The sequence below is a fragment of the Sminthopsis crassicaudata genome, chromosome 3 (assembly GCF_048593235.1).
Source record: "Sminthopsis crassicaudata isolate SCR6 chromosome 3, ASM4859323v1, whole genome shotgun sequence".
Lineage (NCBI taxonomy): Eukaryota > Metazoa > Chordata > Mammalia > Dasyuromorphia > Dasyuridae > Sminthopsis > Sminthopsis crassicaudata.
The window spans coordinates 409,078,680-409,096,256 of NC_133619.1; the positions used below are offsets into that span (position 1 = coordinate 409,078,680).

Genomic DNA, 17,577 nt, shown 5'->3' on the forward strand with positions numbered 1-17,577 from the left:
TCCAACATTTATCATTTTTTTTTTTGTCAACCAATATTAAAGGTGTGATGTGTGTCTGAATGTGCAATTCTCTAATCAATAGTAATTAAGAGCACTTTTTCATATGATTAGAAACAGCTTTAATTTCTTTAAATTTAATTTCTTTAAAATTGTCTGTTCATAGTGGGTACAATATTTAAAACCGATTAGTGGAGATTAATAAGGCAATAAATTCATCAGCAATACATGATAATTTTTAGAAGTCTAATGAGAACTTTTGTCTATTTTTGTATACCTAGGACTTACCACAGTTCTCTGAAAATAGTAGGTATTTGTAACAAATGTTTATGAACTGACTATGGCTCCTTCATCTTATATATTGGAATTAATTCTTTAATATTGAAATAAAAGACATATTTATATCTATTGAACTTCATCAAGATTCAGCCCAATACTTTGTCCTGCCAAGATTCTTTTGGATCCTGTGATTCATCCAATGTTAGTAATCCCTCCCAGGTATTTTCCATCTACAAATTTGATAAGCATAGCATATCCAACTTTATACAAGTCACTGACAAAAATGTTAAAACGCACAAGGTCAATCCTTGGAGTACATCATTAGAGAACTTCTGCCACAATAATACTGAACCATTAATAGCTACTCTCTGATTCAAGGAATTAGAGTAGGTAATGAGGAAATCAAACAATCACTCTTTGCAGATGATATGATGGTAGACTTAGAGAACCCCAAAGACTCTGCTAAAAAGCTATTAGAAATAATTCAGAACTTTAGCAAAGTTGCAGGATACAAAATAAATCCACATAAATCCTCAGCATTTTTATACATTACCAACACAATCCAACAACAAGAGATACAAAAAGAAATTCCATTCAAAATAACTGTCGATAGCATAAAATATTTGGGAATACATCTACCAAAAGAAAAGTCAGGAATTATATGAGAAAAATTACAAAACACTTGCCACAAAAATAAAGTCAGATTTAAATAATTGGAAAGACATTCAGTGCTCTTGGATAGGCCGAGCGAATATAATAAAGATGACAATACTCCCCAAAGTAATCTATTTATTTAGTGCTATACTAATCAGACTCCCAAGAAACTATTTTAATGACCTAGAAAAAATAACAACAAAATTCATATGGAAAATTCAACACGGGAAACCTCACCCGGCCCAGACACGGAAAGGATTGACAGATTGATAGCTCTTTCTAGAATTGCAAGGGAACTAACGAAAAAAAAGTCAGAGGAAGGTGGTCTAAGTGTACCTGATCTAAAGCTTTATTATATAGCAGCAGTCACCAAAACCATTTGGTATTGGCTAAGAAATAGACCGGTAGATCAGTGGAACAGATTAGATACAAAAGGACAAAAAAGGATACATTTATAGCAATCTAATCTTTGACAAACCCAAAGATACCAACATTAGGGATAAAAATTCATTATTTGGAAAAAACTGTTGGGAAAACTGGAAATTAGTATGGCAGAAATTAGATATGGATCCACACTTAACACCGTATACCAAGATAAGATCAAAATGGGTCCATGATTTAGGCATAAAGAGTGAGATCATAAATAGATTAGAGGAACAGAGAATAGTCCACCTCTCAGACCTGTGGAGGAGGAAGGAATTTATGACCAGAGGAGAACTAGAGATCATTATTGATCACAAAATAGAAGATTTTGATTACATCAAACTAAAAAGTTTCTGTACAAACAATACTAATCCAAACATGATTAGAAGGGAAGTAACAAATTTGGAAAATATTTTTACAGTTAAAGTTCTGATAAAGGTCTCATTTCCAAAATATATAGAGAACTGATCCTAATTTATAAGAAAACAAACCATTGTCCAATTGATAAATGGTCAAAGGATATGAACAGACAATTCTCAGATAATGAAATTGATATTATATCCACTCATATGAGTGTTCCAAATCACTACTGATCAAAGAAATGCAAATTAAGACAACTCTGAGATACCACTACACACCTGTCAGATTGGCTAAGATGACAGGAACAAATAATGATGAATGTTGGAGGGGATGTGGGAAAACTGGGACACTGATGCATTGTTGGTGGAGTTGTGAAAGAATCCAACCATTCTGGAGAGCAATCTGGAACTATGCCCAAAAAGTTATCAAACTGTGCATACCCTTTGATCCAGCAGTGCTGCTATTGGGCTTATATCCCAAAGAAATACTAAAGAGGGGAAAGGGACCTGTATGTGCCAAAATGTTTGTGCCCCTTTTCATAGTGGCTAGAAACTGGAAGATGAATGGATGTCCATCAATTGGAGAATGGTTGGGTAAATTATGGTATATGAAGGCTATGGAATATTATTGCTCTGTAAGAAATGACTAGCAGGATGAATTCAGAAAGGTTTGGAGAGACTTACATCAACTGATGCTGAATGAAATGAACAGAACCAGAAGATCACTATACACTTCAACAACAATACTATATAAAGATGTATTCTGATGGAAGTGGATGTCTTCAACATAAAGAAGATCCAACTCACTTCCAGTTGATCAATGATGGACAGAAACAACAACACCCAGAGAAGGAACACTGGGAAGTGAATGTAAATTGTTAGCACTACTGTCTATCTAGCCAGGTTACTTATACCTTCGGAATCTAATACTTAACATACAACAAGAAAATTCGATTTACACACACATATATTGTATCTAGGTTATACTGTACCACATGTAAAATGTATGGCCTGTCATCTAGGGGAGGGAGTAGAGGGAGGGAGGGGAAAATCTGGAAAAATGAATACAAGGAATAATGTTATAAAAAAAAAAAATTACTCATGCATATATATACATACTGCCAAAAAATTATAATTATAAAATTAATTAATTAAAAAAAAAAAAATGACCAACAGAATGAATACAGAGAGGCTTGGAGAGACTTACATGAACTGATGCTGAGTGAAATGAGCAGAACCAGATCATCATTATACACTTCAACAACAATACTATATGAGGATGTATTCTGATAGAAGTGGATATCTTCAACATAGAGAAGAGCTAATCCAATTCCAATTGATCAATAATGGACAGAATCAACTATACCCAGAGAAGGAACACTGGGAAATGAGTGGAAACTGTTAGCATTTTTTGTTTTTCTCCCCAGGTTATTTTTACCTTCCGAATCCAATTCGTCCTTTGCAATAACAACAACAACAACAAAATTCGGTTCTGCACATATATGTTGTACCTAGGATATACTATAACATATTTAATATGTATGGGAATGCCTGCCATCTAGAGGAGGGGATGGAGGGAAGGAGGGGGAAAATTTGGAACAGAAGGGAGTACAAAGGATAATGTTGTAAAAAATTACCTATGCATATGTACTGTCAAAAAAACTTATAATTATAAAATTAATTTTAAAAAATAGCTACTCTCTGAATCTAACCCTTTTCCTTTCTAGAATCTTACCTTTAATAACCCTTTCAAAAATTTCCCCAAGAATTTAGGTAAGGTACATTATTCTACTGATTGCAGATTTTTCCCTTCCTTTTTCTACCTTTATCTTTTTCCAATCTTGAATAACAACCATTTTTCATGATCTTTCAATTATTATTAACAATGGTTCTACAATTACATTTGCCATTGTCTTCAGGACCAGAAGTGTAGTCAGCCTGGACTAGGTGATTTGAATCTGTCCTGCTTACCTTGGAGAGCAACTCTAGGCTTAGCATTTTTGTTTTGTTATTTCAAGTGTAAAAGTCATTCTCCCTTACAGATCTTAGAGATAAATTAGCCATAAAATAAATTAAAAGTCAAGGAAATGAATAGAATATTAGAAAAGCTAGATATGCTAGACTTCTGGAGAAAAATGAATGATAATAGAAAGGAATATATCTTTTTTCATATGTACTTGCACCTGACCATGTAAAAAATGAATGAGAATAGAAAGGAAAATACCTTTTTTCATATGTACATGCGCCAGACCATAAAAACCATAACCAAATTAAGAAAAATCAAATGGAGCACTTTTAGACCATAATATAATAAAATTGCATTCAATATAAGACCATGGAAGCACAGATTAAAAATTGGCAGGGGGCAGCTAATTGGTGTAGTGTGTAGAGCACCAGCCCTGAAGTCAGGAGGACTTGAGTTCAAATCAGAACTCAGACACTTAACACATCCATTGCCTCAGGGGCAGGGGGGAGGGAAGGAGAATCAAAAATTAATTGCCAATTAACCTAATCCTAAAAAATAAGTGGATCAGAGAAACAATCAATTTCATTAAAGAGTGACAATGAAACAACATACCAAAATGTGTGGGATGCAGCCAAAGTAGTATGTAGAAGGAAATTTAAGGCATACATTAAATACATAGAAGAAAAACCAATCTGATAAATTGAGCATGCAACTAAAAAAAAAGTCAAACAAATTAAAAATCCCCAATTAAATATTTAAATGGAAATCCTAAAAATCAAAGGAGAGATAAATAAAATTGAAACTAAAATAATCAATGAATAATATGCAAAACTGGGAGCCCGGTTTCATGAAAACAAAACAAAATACAATAAAACAGATCAATCATTAATTTTTAAAAGAAACCAAATTACTAATATCCAATATGAAAAAGGTAACTGCTTCACCAATGAAAGTGAAAGTAAAGCAATTATTAGGGGTAATTTTGTCCAAGATACATTGGGTAAAATTGAAAATCTGAGTGAAATGAATAAAACTGCCCAATAGTAATGGAAGAAATTGAATACTTAAACATTTCTATTAAATTTATTTTATGACATGTACTTTTGATACCTAAAGCAGGAAGTACAAAAACAAAGAAAATTATAGTCTAATTTCCTTAATGAATATCAATGGCAAATTTCTAAATAAAATAATAGCAAAGAGATTAAAGCAATGTGTCACAAAGATCATACACTATGATCAAAGGGGATTTATACCCGAAATGCAGTACTGGTTCAGTATTAGAAAACTCTCAGTAAAAGTAAACATATCAATTACAAAAACAAAATACAATACACAACACTCATCTATTAAAACATTAAAAAGCATAGAAATCAATGCAACCTTTTTTAAAATGATAAACAGTATCTATTTCAAACCAAGATCAAGCATTATCTATAAAAGAAGATTAAACTCAAAAGCCTTGCTAGTAAGATCAGGAATAAAGCATAGTCATCACTTATTCAATATTGTACTAAAAATACTACCTATAACAAAAAAGACAGAAGAAACAGAAGGAATAAAAAAATAGATAAAGGCAAGAAAAACCTATCATTCTTTAGAGAATCAATTTAAAAACTACTTGAAACAATGATTAACTTCAGCACAATTGCAGGGTATAAAATAAACTCACATAAATCAGTGTTTCTATATATTACCAAGAAAATCCAACGAGATAAAAAGAGAAATTACATTAAAAATAGGTGCAGACAATATTAAATACTTGAGAGCCTTCCCATCAATAAAAACCCAAGGATTACATGAAAAGCATGAAACACTATTCACAAAAAATAAAAGCAGATCAAAACAATTGGAGAAATAATCATTGGGTAGGCCAAGTCATTATAGTGTAAAAAAAAAAAAAAAAAAGGGCAATTCTTCGCAAATTTATTCAGTGCCACACTAATAAAATTAATCAATTAAATATGTTAGAGATGAAGTAGTATTAAAATTCATCTGGAAGGACAAAAAGGTCAAGAATATCAAGGCTTATACCCAGTTTATGCCAAATTATTTTCCAAACGGTTTTCCCAGCAATTTTTGTCAAATGTTGAATTCTTATTCAGAAAAATCTCAAAAACTTTGTATGGATTCATGCAAAGTAATGGGAGCAGAACCAGGAAAAAACTATTCACAGTAACAGCAATACTATAAGGATGATTAACTGTGAAACTTAGCAAGTCTGATTAACAAAATGATCTAAGAAAACTCCAAATATACATGATGAGAAATAGCATCCACCTCCAGGAAGAGAACCAATGAATTCTGAAGTTAAATTGAAGCATATTTTTTAAATTTATTTTTATTGTCTTATTTTGGTTATGTTTTCTTCTGCATGGCTAATATGGATATGTTTTGCATGACTTCACTCAATATTGCACTAGAAATATAATAATAAATCAAAATTTAATTGTATGCTTTCTCTAAGGAAGAAAGGGGTGGAAGAGTTTAGAATTCAAAATTTTAAAATGATTGTTAGAATTTTACATGCAATATTGTATTTAATTTATACTTTAACATGTATTGGTCAACCTGCCATGTGGGGGGGGGGAGGAGGGGAAAAATTGGAACAAAAGGCTTGGCAATTGTCAGTGCTGTAAAATTACCCATATATATCTTGTAACTAAAAAGCTATTAAAAAAAATAATAATTTTACATGTAATTGGTAAATATTTAATGACATAAAAACAATTTTAAAAAATAAAAATAAAATACTATCCTGCAATGAAATGCTAAATAAACATAGCTTATAGGTGAGTTGACCTTTGCTATCATTTCATCGCCTCAGTATATGTACTTTTTATTTTTATTTTTCTTAGCTGAATTAGTTTATATTTTATATTACTTTGAAACTTTTGGCTTTGTCATGTGTACTATTAAGTCATAATAGGCATAAATGTCCCCTAGAACTATTATCATAAGATCCAGGATATGGCTTTGTAAAGACAAAGCTCTACCAGCTGTACCAATATAGCTTTGTAAAGACAAAGCTGTACCAGACCAATTTAATTTCCTTTACAAATACAGTGACAAGCCAAGTAAAGGAATCTACTATGACTTTTCTATTGCTTTTGTTTGCATGTAGTATGTTTGTCATTTTGTTTTATGAGTGATTTAAAAAACTATACTATCAATTTAGTAACTCACCAGGATTCACCAAAGCAGTTTCCTATTTTCACCATTAGATGGCTGACGTGAGCACCTACACTTTTCCATGGCCAACAATTCAACAAAGATGAAATGAAGACTGTCACTCAAGAGACTTATGAGCTGTCTAATAAGGTTAAACATATGCATAAAAATAAACAACTTAGTATCTCCTGTGCAAAAAAAAAAAAGTGAAATGAAATGAGAGTTCCAAGATTGTGGAGGAAGTAAAAGGGGGGAGAAAGGGGGAAGAGGGGGGCTTTCTGAATAACTGTTTATCCAGCCTTTTAAAGGGATACTTAACAGTTGGTGGGTAGAAGCTGAAGGTGATGAGGAGGGAGGTATCCATTATGATTTACGCAAACACAAGGAGATGGGAGAGAATGGGCTATTAAGATAGTATAACTGTACATGGCAACAAGATTATATTATGATCAATTCTGATGGAGGTGGCTCTTTCTAACAATGAGATGATTCAGGCCAGTTCCAATGGACTTGTGATGAAAACAGCCATCTATATCCAGAGAGAGAACTTTTAAGAACTCAGTGTGGTTCACAACATAGCATTTTCATTCTTTCTGTTGTTTGCTTGCATTTTATTTTCTCTCATTTTTTTCCAGTTTGATTTGATTTTTCTTGTGCAGCAAGATAATAGTATAAATCTGTATGTCTATATTGGATTTAACATAATTACTACCATATTTGACATGTATTGGACTGCTTGCCATCTGGGGAAGAGGTGGGAAATTGGAACACGGGGTTTTGCAAGGGTTAATGTCGAGGAATTATTCATGCATGTTTTGAAAAACAAAAAGTTTTAATTTTAAAAGTTAATGGCTAAAATGTGGGTTGCCTAAAAGGTAACCTTATAATTAAGGCTTCAAAGATGACGTAGAATCTCTAGATTCAAAGATTCTATACTTAATTTACTTAAGCAATGGATAGCTATTAATTTTTGAGTAGATAAGTGATTACTGTGGTATAGTGATTACTCAAATATATTAATGAGAGAACATCTTGGAAGAAAGGAAACCAGTTAGACCATAATTCAGGCAAATTTTTATTTGGCATTTATGTTACTTTATATACCTTATTGCAACTTAATAACCTTATAAGATAATTATCCCTATTTTCCTGAGGAGGAAATTAAAGGTAAGAGTTGCCCATAGTCATCCACCTTTAAATAAAAAGATTATGAACCCAGGTCATTTTCAATCCAAATTTAACACTGTATCCATTATTCCATGCTGTCTCACAAAAATTCATTAGAGATCTCAACTCTCAGAAGTGACAGGGGGAAATGGATTTTAAGTAAAAACAAAAATCAAAAAGCCTTGACAACTGATCATTTCCAAACATTAGAAAATTCTGCTAAGTATCATACTGTTTTAACTTGTCATTTAAAAGTCAGATTTAGACCTAAAAAGGGATGCTAAAGATCAAATTCAACTCCATCATTAACAAATGAAAAAAGTGATAAGCAAATAAAGGATTCAAATCCAGGTCCAGATTTCAAATGTAGTACATTTTCCTAGTTTTAAATGATACAGGTTAAATGAAGCTTTCCCTTAAAGCAACAAGGACAGAGATAATGAACTTTTGCTCCAAAAAAAAAGACATTGCTATACCTCAGCGAGCAGTAGTCAGGTCTCTCTTCTTCATACAGAGCTGAGTCTGTTCTTCCTTCTGGGTTGGTGTTCTCAAAGTATGATCTGGACAATCACTGGTTTATTTCAGGAGAGGTAAAAAAAAAAAAACTTTCCATATAACATTTTGAATTGTAATATGGCAGATTATCAATAGAAATAACCAATATTAAAAAAAAAAAAAAAAACCTCTTTGCAGGGAGGTGAAAAAGTCCTAAATTTTTAAGAAAGGTTTCTCAGAGCAAAAATTTGAGAACCTCCATTTTAGATGAGACTGCTTGATTACTACCTACTCCTATCACTGAATAAAGATCCAATATTTAAGTTACTTGTTTTCACTTCCTTAAATAAACTTTTAAAACATACCAAGAAGTCTGTTGGCAACAAGAATCAAAGGCTGAATGGTTTCTGTTTTTCAGATACACCAAAAATTACCTTTCAGCTGTCAATTCCTTTTGACTCAGCCATAGCATCAAAAATTTTTTTTACATTATTAGCACAATGGATAAAGAATGACACTTTGCCATGTACCCATTCTCATTTAAAATTATGTTATTCAATCATTTGAAAAAGTTGGCACTTTAGTACTATCAAAGAAAAAAAAAAGCAGACATATAATAACTTCAAGTCCAATTTTATCCATACTTTTAGTGCTTAATTGTGAAAACCTAGTTGTTATGGTCTACTATTTCTCACTGAAATGTCTAAATTACTAATAATTTGGTATTGAATTGCAGGGAAGAGGAGGAAGAAAAAAATAGAAAGGACATAATAAAAACAGGGATCACACCTTGAGACCTTAGGGAGAACTTTAGAGTTCTTCCTAGCATACCTCAGAGTTCACTTTAGGCTACACTAATAACCCTGAGCAATGAAATCTTTCTAAAACACACTAACAATAACAAAGTCAACAGTGAGAGACAAGAAGACTCATGTCAATATTCACTTTATACTTATCAAAGTTACAAGTTAGAATTCCTCCAGTTAACTAATAAAAGTAAATGCTTCTGGGCATCATTCATTGGAAGATTTGTCTATTAGCTGAAATATCTCTTGTACCAAATAAAAATCTATGAATAAATTTAATTTTAAAAAATCTAACTTCCTGTGTCATGGTTGAAAAACAAGCTTTTGCTTCAGGGTCAGAACTAATATTCTAAACAATTCAGAATGTACAGTAATAAATGTAGTTGTAGAAAGCACAATAACAACAACAACAAAATCTTTATTAAAGTCTAATCAAGTTGTTTTTCTGAATTCTGAATTTTAAATTTGTTCTTTGTGCATAAAACTGAATACAGAATTTATTCCTAATAAATCACGGTCCCCAATAATTGAAGTTTTACTGTATGAATATAAATAAATGATGCATTCCTGGAGAAGGAAAAGTCACAAACATAAGCAAATTGAGGGAAACAAAAAAGGAAAAATTTGGGGAATGCATGAAGTAACAATCATATGTAGATAATTTTATTAGCACTAAAATAAATATTTGAGGAGCAGCTAGGTGGCCCCAGTGAATAGAGTATCAGCCCTGAAATCAGGAGGACCTAAGTTCAAATCTAGCCTCAGACACAACACTTCCTAGCTATGTGACCCTGGGCAAGTCACTTAACCTCAACTGCCTCAGCAAAAATAAATAAATGAATATTTGGTCAAGTTACATGCAACTTACGAACAAATATCCTGCCCCCCACATTTTATAATTTCTCATGCTTAGATTTCCTACAATAGCAGCCTGACATTTGTTAACATTGACAAAAGCCAAATTTTTTTTAAAAAAAGGAATTCTCCATAAAAGAAAAAAAAAATCAAAAATGGAAGAGCAAATTAGCGTTTAATATTCAACTTTGGAAGCAAATACATAAGTGATGTAAACCAAATTAATTATTCAATTATACTTTTAGTGTTTCTAAAATAGATTGAATATTTGAAGAAATTTTTAACAAGGGTTTTTTTCCCCTCCAACTGAAGGAAAGTGTTAATTCCACAAACATATATACAGATTGTGATTAATTTACTGAGAAGCACAATGGATTTAACAAATTCCTAATGCAGTATTTTGGAGGATTAGTATATTAATATCTAAAACCAATTTTGACAGTCATATTAGAAAAACCATTCATTCACATTTTCTTTGGGAGAATTATTTCATCAGTAATATAAAAGTAACAAGCCATATAATTCTGAAATTTTCTATTCCTCTGCATAGATCTGTAATTTTTTTTTTAAAAAACACTTCACATATAAAAATTTAGGTATGTTAAAAGGCTTTTCTCACATCTCTGTGGCAGATAGTATAAACAATCTTCCCTTAAGCACAGAAAAGTATTCTGAAAAGTTAAATGACTAATCTAGTTATATATCCAGTAAGTCTGGGATGGGATTACAATTCAGTTTTGACTTCTGTACTACTGTACTTTTTGAGAATCATTACTTCATTTCTGTCATATTGTTTTCTTTAAATAGTCTGCTCTATTATATAGAGCAGGCATTCACTATTTGCTGCTTACTTTTCTATTTTCTTACTAAACAGATTACTGTAAGAGATCTTTGAGGAAAAGAGCATCCTGTTTCCTAATCCTGATCTCTCTACAAATCACTTGTCCCCTCTAAAATAGTTATTCAGAAGTTACACATTTAACATTTCTTCAAACTCCCCTTTAAGAACACTTTGAACAGCTCTGTTGTACTGTCAATCAGCTTACTCCCTCTGTTCATATACTCCTAGATCTAATAATACTAGTTTCCTGGATGATCCCTGAACAAGATAGTTCATCTCTCCTGGTGTTTTCTCTATCCCACATGAGCCATCAATATAAATAAAAATGACTTTTCTAATATTTGCATCTCCTCTACTGAAGGTCTGCTACTGAGTCTGCCTGACTGGTCTCACCCACCACACCACCCTTTTAGTCACTAAAGTGATTTTCCCAAAGGTTATGATCATGTCATCTATTCTGGTCTTAAAACTCTGGTTGCTCCCTTTTACCTCCAGGATCAATTACAATCAACATCAATATAAATAATTTATTAAGCCCCTATTATGTCTGGCATTGTGTTAAGTACCAAAGATACAAAAAGGGACAAGACAGTCCTTGTGTTCCTTTACAATCTAATGGAGGAAAACATGCAAATATATACAGAAGAGCTATACAAGGGCATAATTAATGGAGAAAGCCCTAGAATTAAGAGGGACTGGGGACAACTTCCTATAAAAAGGGGACTTTAATTGAGTCAAAGGAAATCGGGGCAGTCAGGAGGCTGTGTGGAGGGAAAGCATTCCAAGCATGATGGACAGAGAAAATGTTGAGATATTGTTTATGGATCTTGTTTATGGATCAGCCAGACCACCAGTACTGCTAGATCTAAGCCATATGTGACAAGGGACTGGAATTGTAGAGGGGGCTAGATTAAAAAGAGCTATGAAAGTCAAACAGCATTTTGTATTTGATCCTAGAAACAATACAGAACTAGTTTTAAGACTAGGGAGGGTGATATGGTCATTACTGAGCTTTAGGAAAATCATTTTAGTTGCTGGAGAATATAGTAGTGCGATCAGGCAGGCAGATCCACAAGTAGGCTATTTCAACAATCCAGGCATGAGTGACAAGAACCTGCACTAAAGCGGAGGCAAAACTTCACAGAAACTAAAGGACATACATCTAAGTCTAATCCACATATCCTTCTACAATAGATCCCAAAAAACTATAGTTTGTGGACTATTACTGTGGGAGAAGGCATGTGCAAAAATCTTAAATTTCCCTCAATATTTCTATACATTTTTTCTTAGTCATTCTCAGGAAGCAGATTTGAATTCTCCCAGTTCACCCACAGCCTTCACAAATAAGTGATGAAACTGATCGACCCCATCTTTGTGAAAATGAAGAGACTATAGGGAATCTCTTGTATATTTCTGGAAGCAATTCCAAAAATGGTCAATAGCTGTATCATTGGATGATTTGAAGGAGACCAGGAAGTACAAAACTTATTTGGTTTGTATATTTTTTAGCCTATCTGGAGTTGTCTGATTCAGACATTTCGGATAATATGTATACATTTCAGACAAAGAATTCCTGATTATAGAAGTTACTTTTCTCAGTTTTACTTTTAACTCTTTATTTTTAAAAGAATCTTTATTTCAAATTTAACATAAAGCACTCGTTTAATAATCTTGCTGTTAATTCCATTCACAAATTTTTAAGTTAAAAATTTCAACTAATACTAATCCGGAACGTTGTTTCCATCTGTGAGGTATTATCAGTTCAGTGTCTGAATGCATCCTTAATCTTACACATTTAGAATTGTTTCAAGGTTACCCATTCATTAGTTTATACCAACAAATTAAATCTTAAAAATGAAACACCATTAGGATTTTATAATTTCAAGTTTTATTTTCCAATAAGGATAAACAAAAAGTCAAACTACTTACTAACCAAGAAAGTATGAATTATGCAATACAATTATTCAGAGAAAAGAGGGTTTCAAAATAAATTATGTAATTGTAATAGTTTTTGCAGAGACATTCAAAAAGCATGCAGTTTACTCTTCACTCCCTCTCTGTTCTTAACATTTATACATTTGTATGCCTTCTTACCCATCCTCAAAATTGTCATCAAATAGACTGATATAAAATGGGTCAAACATATGCTGTCCTTGACCTCATGAAGCAACACTTTAGATAAATGATAGAATTAACTTTCATGTCTTAGAAAGGCAGGAGATTCAATTTCAAATATAGTAAGCTATAGTAAGCTAGCACCAGGGGGCACCCTAACTGTTGATATGTAGTTAAGCTAGTGGCTTCACATATGTAAACTTTTCTGAAAATTGGTTATTCTAAATGTCCCCAATGTTTGTAGCAAAATTATAGCAGCAAATATAGAATAGATAGGCTTCAGTGGCTATACACTAAGTATACACAAGGTTTCCACACATACACACACACACACATACACTTTTTCTATTCTACTCTATCTTCTTGTTTTGTTATTTTTCTTAAGACTTAGTTGAGCTAACTGGAACAATACCATTCAGTCTAACTCTTTAAGGCACAAATCCCCAAAATCTCTCATTCATGAATCTTGCTTTCCAGTTAGCAATCTTCTGGGGAGAGAGAGGGAGAAAGAGACATGAAATTTGCCTACAATTTGCCCAAGCTTGCATGGTGACCTTTTTTTTAATGAAGGACTTTTTTCTGTTAAAAATTTCATTTTGGCTAAATATGAAAGCAGAGGTTCAAGAAAGAAAAATGAGAATGTTCTAAAAATGGTCTTCAAAAATATGAAGTAAGTACTAAGACCAACTAAAGTAGACTTTCATGTCCAAGTCAGACACTTGGAATAACCAGAATAAAACTGTCAATAGGCACAAATCTGTGGCCATTCAAATGACTGACTAGAAACTAAAGGGAGGAATCAAGAGACAAAAGAAAAAACAAACCGGAAATATAATTGTACTTAAGGCCACTAATTCAGTATTGAATCTGGTTGCTGGAGGGGAAGGAGGGGAGGAAGAGCATCACATTAACAGCACAATACTACATTGAAGTATCTTCTTACAAAGAATACAATCACAGCCTGCAAAAGCTAGACTGCATCACTGTAACAAAAAATACAGCATATGGCTCCATTTTTATTCCTGCTCTTCATTTTGAGTAAGGCCATTTAGAAAGGAAATACATAACCCAAATAGATTTTCTAACTTTTCAGTGCTTCCCAATGCACAATGGGCAAAGTAAGTGATGAAAGACACCAGATTAGAAATGGACAATATGCCAAGATGCTGGCTGTTTCTATTCTAATAAGAAAAATCTCAGCAAGTTCCAGAACTGGCAGAGACTATCCCATCATAAATTCCCAATAAGGAATAACAAAATAAGCTATTATGAAACTCGTAAAAATAAAGACTTCTGGGTGTGAGCACTTCGATCCTTATTTTTCAATTTATGTTGCCACATTTCCAAATTAGATTTGTCTCCAAGAGTACCTTTGTATTTGTCAATTTAATGTAGGATTTACACTTATAAAACGCCAGGACTTATACACACAAAGACAAGCAAATATATTCTATAAAATATAAGCCCCTCGCTCTTCTCCTGTTTCAAAGTTCTTAGGGATAAATCTACCAATAAGTTTTTCGTAAAGATTACTCTTGCATCCTCACTATCCCCTCCAATTCAACATTTAAAAATCCAAGGAATAAAATTTTAAAATTAAGATCCTTAAGACTCCCTTTCTCAAAATTAAAATCCCTAGATTTAAGGTTTTTTGAAGTTCAGTTCTGCTCCAAAATAACAAGAAAAACCCAAGTTATAATAGAACGTTGAGTTGGAAGGGGCTGTCTAGTCCAACTTAACTGTCCAAGGTCACGTAACTATTCAGGTCACCATGCATTTGATTTTACTAGGGTTTATCAAAGGCGCTTTTCGATTATGTTTCTCATTTAAAAGGGGTTTCTAGACCTAGGTTAATAAAAAACGTCCTCCACTTTGAAATTTAAAAAAAAAAAAATCTGACTGCTTCTAGCACTGTTTGGGAGTCTGCAGGGTTTTGTTCCGGTCTCAGTGCTCTGAAGGACAAGCGGCTCCCAGGCCCCACGTGAAGCGGCCTCCACCCGAGACTGCAGTAGGAGGAAGCGCTTCAACGTCACATCACCCCGCCCTCAACTGCGGCCTCACTGCGTCGCTCAGCAAGGCCCGGACTCCAACCCCTCGTGGTGTTCACCTTGGAGAGGAGGAGCTGGCCAGGACCTGACGCAGAAAGGGGAAGGGCAGTGGGAGGGTCTACACCGCACCCCACCCCCCCCTTTTACTTCTCTCTTCTACCTTCGGAACAAAGCGAGGGAGCCACGCCGCAGCCCTGGAGCTGCCAGAAGAGCCCCCGCCCCTCTCCCGCATTTCATCCCCAGAACCCACCCATTCCTCCCACGTGAATCTTTAGCTCAAAGGCATCTCCCCCACCGCGTTCAAACCGCCCCCCCATCGATCTTCCATTAGAATAGAATAACAAAAAGAAAAGATTGGGGGCTCCTCCAGGGAAGGAAGCGGCAAGGTACGGCCTACGGCCGTTAGCCTTCTACCCATTTTAAGCCAATAAATGACGGATTCGCCTTCCCTGGGCCTTCTCCACATAGTCCACGGAGAGGCTTTAAAGCAACGCCGGTGGCGGCGTGAAGTCCAGCCCGGCGGGACTGCGCTCTCGCCGCGGCCTCCCCCAGCGACCACCCCTACTCCCTCCCCCGGCTCGGCCGTCGCTGCCCCTCCCCCGGCCGCCGATGCTTCCCTTCGGCTCAGAGAGGGGGGAGCGTCGGGGCTCCGCCGGCCGGCGAACGGCCACCCCGGCCGGCGCGAGCCCCTGGGCGCACGTGAAGGGCAAAACAGCTCCGCGCACCGCCCGCCGCTCTTCCTCTCTCTCCCACGCCGCCGCTGTCTCCAGCAGCTGAGGCGGACGGAGAGGGGGAAGTCGTAGCCTGGCTACCCAACACCCTCCCAGCCCCGGGGGACTCGGCTGAGGATCCTCGGTTCTACCGCCCGCATCCACCCCCCGCGGTCCCGGGACTCGCGGTCTCCGTAGTGGATGGGGCCGGTTCTGGGGGAGGGAATGTAAACAAATCGGGGTTTTATAGTTACCTCACACTCGAGTGCCGTGTGCATCTCCTCTCCGCTCGGTACCAAACCCCGGCTGCACCAAAGAGCGTATTCATCAAAACCAGCTGCGCTAGCTGCGTCGGGGCGACATGCCCGCCCCACGCTCGGCTACGCTGCCGGCGTACAAAGCCCCGCTCAATCACCCGCGCAGCCGCATCCCCTTCTCCAGTGAAAGCTACGCTACTGGCGTACACATATCTTCTCAGCCATTCACTCTGGGAAACGCCGATTACGCACAGTAGCCGACCGCTCACGAAGTCTTCGTTAGTAGGCGGAGCCAAATGGAAAGCCGATTCTACGCTAAGTACGCAGTCCACGCTCCACGCTAGTTTTGTTCCATGGAAGGCACAGTCCCCGAGAGGCTGGGGGTGGCTTGTAGGGCGACTTGTAACGCATGCGTAGAATGCCCTTAGCCACTTGACAATTGTTAAGAGGTTGGAACGCTGGCAACGGCCTTCCCTGACGTCTTTCCCCTCCTGTTTTTAGAAAAACCAAGAGGAAAGTGGGAAGGCCTCCAGGAGCAGATGGCTCTCCCAAAAATCACGGAGAAAGCCATAATCTGTGATTGCCAAAGTGGATGACAGTGGGTATAATGAAAGATTTTGCCATTGTCATTATTTAGTGTTTCATTACTCCGTCTAGAATATCTGCGCATTCTTCCAAATAAGGGGTGCTACCAGGCAGCAGGGCATAACGACAGAGTGCAGGCTCTGGCGTCCAAGGACCCGAATTAAAACTCTGCGGAGCACTTCCGGAACCGGGAGAATGATTGCTATAATAACAATGGCATTGTAAAGTAAAACGACTCCGAAAGACTTAAGCAATCGGATACAATGATCATGGTTCTAGAACAAAGTGACTTGCTGGGGTCAGACGCAGGATTTGACCTCCCCTTGCCACTCTATCACAAGGTCTCTCCCACTAATTTATAAACTGCTGGAATGAACAGTCTTACATATCTTTCTATTACCAGACTCTCTAGCTCGTCTCAGACTGTACGCGTCGGATAGTCCGAAAGAGCTGAGATAAAAGCTATCATTACTTTTTTCTTATCGAGATTAAAAACGAGATACAAAGAATGACTTGCTTAAAGACTTCGGGGCGATCATATATGTCCATTTATTGGGAATTAAATGTCCAGAATTTAGCAGTCTTCTTGATATAGCTAACTGAATGAAAAATAGCTTCTTACATTGCACTTACTGTGCATAATAAATAAATAAACGAATAGAAAAAATTAGTCTTTACTCTCAAGGAGTTTCTATTCCAATGAGGTAGCCAATTAAAAGAAAATCTCAGTAGATTAGATTAAAGAGTCCAGGAATCAGGAAGTCCCCAAAGCCGGATGGATAAAGCCTGGAAGCCCTTAGGGGAAAGTAGCTCGGCAGAAGAGAACATCTGGTGATTGTCCATCTCCCC

At 35.8% G+C, this 17,577-nt stretch overlaps 1 protein-coding gene across 3 annotated transcripts in view; it reads right to left on the reverse strand.

Moving 5' to 3' along the window:
• Positions 1–17,577, reverse strand: part of SLC39A10 (solute carrier family 39 member 10) — an 87,778-nt gene that overhangs the window by 32,656 nt on the left and 37,545 nt on the right. The window contains exons 1-2 of one of the 3 annotated variants that reach the window (XM_074302817.1): positions 16,141–16,477; positions 8,493–8,587 (exon numbers count right to left, since the gene is read on the reverse strand). The exons of 1 other annotated variant lie outside the window; for it this stretch is intronic. The gene's annotated coding sequence lies outside the window, so the exon portion shown is untranslated. Of the gene's footprint in view, positions 1–8,492; positions 8,588–16,140; positions 16,478–17,577 lie in introns of those variants that run through there. One more of the 3 variants, XM_074302816.1, reaches the window with a different exon arrangement.